Source organism: Macaca thibetana, chromosome 15 (genome assembly GCF_024542745.1).
Source record: "Macaca thibetana thibetana isolate TM-01 chromosome 15, ASM2454274v1, whole genome shotgun sequence".
Taxonomy (NCBI): Eukaryota; Metazoa; Chordata; class Mammalia; order Primates; family Cercopithecidae; genus Macaca; species Macaca thibetana.
The window spans coordinates 28624913-28630912 of record NC_065592.1 but is presented as its reverse complement, the minus strand read 5'-3'; the positions used below and the strand labels follow the sequence as shown (position 1 = coordinate 28630912).

At 41.4% G+C, this 6000-nt stretch overlaps 1 protein-coding gene across 1 annotated transcript in view; it reads left to right on the top strand.

Annotated features, from left to right (window-relative positions):
• Nucleotides 1-219: 219 nt before the first annotated feature.
• The window catches only part of GNG10 (G protein subunit gamma 10), a 484859-nt gene continuing 479078 nt past the window's right edge, over nucleotides 220-6000 (top strand). Inside the window, exon 1 of the mRNA XM_050761464.1 lies at nucleotides 220-223. The gene's annotated coding sequence lies outside the window, so the exon portion shown is untranslated. The remainder of the gene's footprint in view (nucleotides 224-6000) is intronic.

Here is a 6000-nt window from a genome sequence, read left to right as displayed (position 1 = left end):
AATGTGGGAATTCCGGAGCAAGATGGCTGAATAGGAACAGCTCCAGCCTCCAGCTCCCAGCACGAGCAACAGAGAAGACGGGTGATTCCTGCATTTACAACTGAGGTACCGGGTTCGTCTCACTGGGGAGTGCCGGACAATCAGTGCTGGTCAGCTGGTGCAGCCCGACCAGCAAGAGCTGAAGCAGGGCAAGGCATCGCCTCACCTGGGAAGTGCAAGGGGGAAGGGAATCCCTTTTCCTAGCAAAGGGAAACTGAGACACACAACACCTAGAAAATCTGGTAACTCCCACCCCAATACTGCACTTTACGAAGGGTCTTAGCAAATGGCACACCAGGAGATTATCTCCCACACCTGGCCAGGAGGATCCCACAACCATGAAGCCTTCCTCATTGCTAGCACAGCAGTCTGCGATCTAACTGCAAGGCAGCAGCGAGGCTGGGGGAGGGGCCCCTACCAATGCTGAGACTTAAGTAGGTAAACAAAGCCGCTGGGAAGCTCGAACTGGTTGGAGCCCACAGCAGCTCAAGGAGGCCTGCCTGTCTCTGTAGACTCCACCTCTGGGGACAGGGCATAGCTAAACAAAAAGCAGCAGAAACCTCTGCAGATGTTAATGAACCTGTCTGACAGCTTTGAAGGGAGCAGTGGATCTCCCAGCACAGAGGCTGACATCTGAGAACAGACAGACTGCCTGCGCAAGTGGGTCCCTGACCCCTGAGTAGCCTAACTGGGGGACATCCCCCACTAGGTGCAGACCGACACCTCATACCTCACATGGCGGGGTACACCCCTGAGACGAAGCTTCCAGAGCAAGAATCAACAGCAGCACTCACTGTTCAGCAATATTCTATCTTCTGCAGCCTCCATTGCTGATACCCAGGCAAACAGGGTCTGGAGTGGACCTCAGGCAATCTCCAACAGACCTACAGCTGAGGGTCCTGACTGTTTGAAGGAATGTAACAAATAGAAAGGACACCCACACCAAAACCCCATCAATACGTCACTAGCATCAAAGACCAAAGGCAGATAAAACCACAAAGATGGGGAAAAAGCAGGGCAGAAAAGCTGGAAATTCAAACAATCAGAGCACATCTGCCCCTCCAAAGGAACGCAGCTCATCAACAGCAACAGATCAAAGCGGGATGGAGAATGACTTTGACGAGTTGAGAGAAGAAGGCTTCAGTCGATCAAACTTCTCAGAGCTAAAGGAGGAACTACGTACCCAATGCAAAGAAACTAAAAATCTTAAAAAAAGAATGGAAGAATGGATAACTAGAATAATCAATGCAGAGAAGGCCATAAATGAACTGACAGAGATAAAAATCATGAAACAAGAAATATGTGACAAATGCACAAGCTTCAGTAACCGACTCAATCAACTGGAAGAAAGAGTATCAATGATTGAAGATCAGATGAATGAAATGAAGTGAGAAGAGAAGTCTAGAGAAAAAAAGAAAAAGAAATGAACAAAGCCTCCAAGAAATATGGGATTATGTGAAAAGACCAAATCTACGTCTGATTGGGGTGCCTGAAAGTGAGGGGGAAAATGGAACCAAGTTGAAAAACACTCTTCAGGATATCATCCAGGAGAACTTCCCTGACCTAGTAAGGCAGGCCACATTCAAATTCAGGAAATACAGAGAACGCCACAAAGATACTCCTCGAGAAGAGCAACTCCAAGACACATAATTGTCAGATTCACCAAAGCTGAAATGAAGGAAAAAATGTTAAGGGCAGCCAGAGACAAAGGTCGGGTTACCCACAAAGGGGAAGCCCATCAGACTGACAGCAGATCTCTCGGCAGAAACTCTACAAGCCAGAAGAGAGTGGGGGCCGATATTCAACATTCTTAAAGAAAAGAATTTTCAACCCAGAATTTCATATCCAGCCAAACTAAGCTTCATAACTGAAGGAGAAATAAAATCCTTTACAGACAAGCAAATGCTCAGAGATTTTGTCACCACCAGGCCTGCCCTACAAGAGATCATGAAGGAAGCACTAAACATGGAAAGGAACAACCGGTACCAGCAAAACATTGCAAAACATGCCAAAATGTAAAGACCATCGATGCTAGGAAGAAACTGCATCAACTAACAAGCAAAATAACCAGCTAATATCATAATGACAGGATCAAGTTCACACATAACAATATTAACCTTAAATGTAAATGGACTAAATGACCAATTAAAAGACACAGACTGGCAAATTGGATAAAGAGTCAAGACCCATCAGTTTGCTGTATTCAGGAGACGCATCTCACATGCAGAGACACACATAGGCTCAAAATAAAGGGATGGAGGAAGATCTACCAAGCAAATGGAAAACAAAAAAAAGCAGGGGTTGCAATCCTAGTCTCTAATAAAACAGACTTTAAACCATCAAAGATCAAAAGAGACAAAGAAGGCCATTACATAATGGTAAAGGAATAAATTTAACAGGAAGAGCTAACTATCCTAAATATATATGCACCCAATACAGGAGCACCCAGATTCATAAAGCAAGTCCTTAGAGACTTACAAAGAGACTTAGACTCCCAAAAAATAATAATGGGAGACTTTAACACCCCACTGTCAATATTAGACAGATCAACGAGACAGAAAGTTAACAAGGATATCCAGGAATTGAACTCAACTCTGCACCAAGTGGACCTAATAGACATCTACAGAACTCTATACCCCAAATCAACAGAATATACATTCTTCTCAGCACCACATCACACTTATTCCAAAACTGACCACATAATTGGAAGTAAAGCACTCCTCAGCAATGTAAAAGAACAGAAATTATAACAAACTATCTCAGACCACAGTGCAATCAAACTAGAACTCAGGACTAAGAAAATCAATCAAAACTGCTCAACTACATGAAAACTGAACAACCTGCTCCTGAATGACTGCTGGGTACATAACAAAATGAAGGCAGAAATAAAGATGTTCTTTGAAACCAATGAGAACAAAGAAACAACATACCAGAATCTCTGGGACACATTTAAAGCAGTGTGTAGAGGGAAATTTATAATACTAAATACCCACAAGAGAAAGCTGGAAAGATCTAAAATTGACACCCTAACATCACAATGAAAAGAACTAGAGAAGCAAGAGCAAACACATTCAAAAGCTAGTAGAAGGCAAGAAATAACTAAGATCAGAGCAGAACTGAAGGAGATAGAGACACAAAAATCCCTCCAAAAAATCAATGAATCCAGGAGCTGGTTTTTTGAGAAGATCAACAAAATTGATAGACTGCTGGCAAGACTAATAAAGAAGAAAAGAGAGTAGAATCAAATAGACGCAATAAAAAATGATAAAGGGGATATCACTACCGACCCCACAGAAATACAAACTACCCTCTGAGAATACTATAAACACCTCTACACAAATAAACTAGAAAACCTAGAAGAAATGGATAATTTCCTGGACGCTTACACTCTCCAATGACTAAACCAGGAAGAAGTTGAATCCCTGAATAGACCAATAGCAGGCTGTGAAATTGAGGAAATAATTAATAGCCTACCAACCAAAAAAAGTACAGGACCAGACGGATTCACAGCCAACTCTACGGAGGTACAAGGAGGAGCTGGTACCATTCCTTCTGAAACTATTCCAATCAATAGAAAAAGAGGGAATCCTCCCTAACTCATTTTATGAGGCCAACATCATCCTGATAACAAAGCCTGGCAGAGACACAACAAAAAAAGAGAATTTTAGACCAATATCCCTAATGAACATCAATGCAAAAATCCTCAATAAAATACTAGCAAACTGAATCCAGCAGCACATCAAAAAGCTTATCCACCACGATCAAGTGGGCTTCATCCCTGGAATGCAAGGGTGGCTCAACATATGCAAATGAATAAACGTAATCCAGCATATAAACAGAACCAAAGACAAAAACCACATGATTATCTCAATAGATGTAGAAAAGGCCTTTGACAAAATTCAACAGCCCTTCATGCTAAAAACGCTTGATAAATTCGGTTTTGATGGAACATATCTCAAAATAATAAGAGTTATTTATGACAAACCCACAGCCAATATCATACTGAATGGGCAAAAACTGGAAAAATTCCCTTTGAAAACTGGCACAAGACAGGGATGCCCTCTCTCACGACTCCTATTCAAAATTGTGGTGGAAGTTCTGGCTAGGGCAATCAGGCAAGAGAAAGAAATCAAGGGTATTCAGTTAGGAAAAGAAGAAGTCAAATTGTCCCTGTTTGCAGATGACATGATTGTATATTTAGAAAACCCCATCATCTCAGCCCAAAATCTCCTTAAGCCGATAAGCAACTTCACAAAGTCTCAGGTTACAAAATCAATGTGTAAAAATCACAAGCATTCTTATACACCAGTAACAGACAAACAGAGAGCCAAATCATGAGTGAACTTCCATTCACAATTGCTTCAAAGAGAATAAAATACCTAGGAATCCAACTTACAAGGGATGTAAAGGACCTCTTCAAGGAGAACTACAAACCACTGCTCAGTGAAATAAAAGAGGACACAAACAAATGGAAGAACATACCATGCTCATGGATAGGAAGAATCAATATCGTGAAAATGGCCATACTGCCCAAGGTTATTTATAGATTCAATGCCATTCCCATCAAGCTACCAATGACTTTATTCATAGAATTGGAAAAAACTGCTTTAAAGTTCATACGGAACCAAAAAAGAGCCAAGACAATCCTAAGTCAAAAGAACAAAGCTGGAGGCATCACGGTACCTGACTTCAAACTATACTACAAGGCTACAGTAACCAAAACAGCATGGTACTGGTACCAAAACAGAGATATAGACCAATGGAACAGAACAGAGCCCTCAGAAATAATACCACCCATCTACAGCCACCTGATCTTTGACAAACCTGACAGACACAAGAAATGGGGAAAGGATTCCCTATTTAATAAATGATCCTGGAAAAATTGACTAGCCATAAGTAGAAAGCTGAAACTGGATTCTTTCCTTACTCCTTATATGAAAATTAATTCAAGATGGATTAGAGACTAAAATGTTAGACCTAATACCATAAAAACCCTAGAAGAAAACCTAGGTAATACCATTCAGGACATAGGCATGGGCAAGGACTTCATGTCTAAAACACCAAAAGCAACGGCAGCAAAAGCCAAAATTGACAAATGGGATCTCATTAAACTAAAGAGCTTCTGCACAGCAAAAGGAACTACCATCAGAGTGAACAGGCGACCTACAGAATGGGAGAAAATATTTGCAATCTACTCATCTGACAAAGGGCTAATACCCAGAACCTACAAAGAACTCAAACAAATTTACAAGAAAAAAACAAACAACCCTATCAAAAAGTGGGCAAAGGATATGAACAGACATTTCTCAAAAGAAGACATGCATACAGCCAACAGGCACATGAAAAAATGCTCGTCATCACTGGCCATCAGAGAAATGCAAATCAAAACCACAATGAGACACCATCTCACACCAGTTAGAACAGCAATCATCAAAAAGTCAGGAAACAACAGGTGCTGGAGAGGATGTAGAGAAATAGGAACACTTTTACACTGTTGGTGGGATTGTAAACTGGTTCAACCATTGTGTAAAACAGTATGGCGATTCCTCAAAGATCTAGAACTAGAAATACCATATGACCCAGCCATCCCATTACTGGGTATATACCCAAAGGATTATAAATCATGCTGCTATAAAGACACATGCACATGTATGTTTATTACGGCACTATTCACAATAGCAAAGACTTGGAATCAACCCAAATGTCCATCTGTGTCAGACTGGATTAAGAAAATGTGGCACATATACACCATGGAATACTCTGCAGCCACAAAAAAGGATGAGTTTGTGTCCTTTGTAGGTACATGGATGCAGCTGGAAACCATCATTCTCAGCAAACTATCACAAGAACAGAAAACCAAACACCACATGTTCTCACTCATAGGTGGGAAATGAACAATGAGATCACTTGGACTCGGGAAGGGGAACATCACACACCAGGGCTTATTATGGGGGGGGGGGC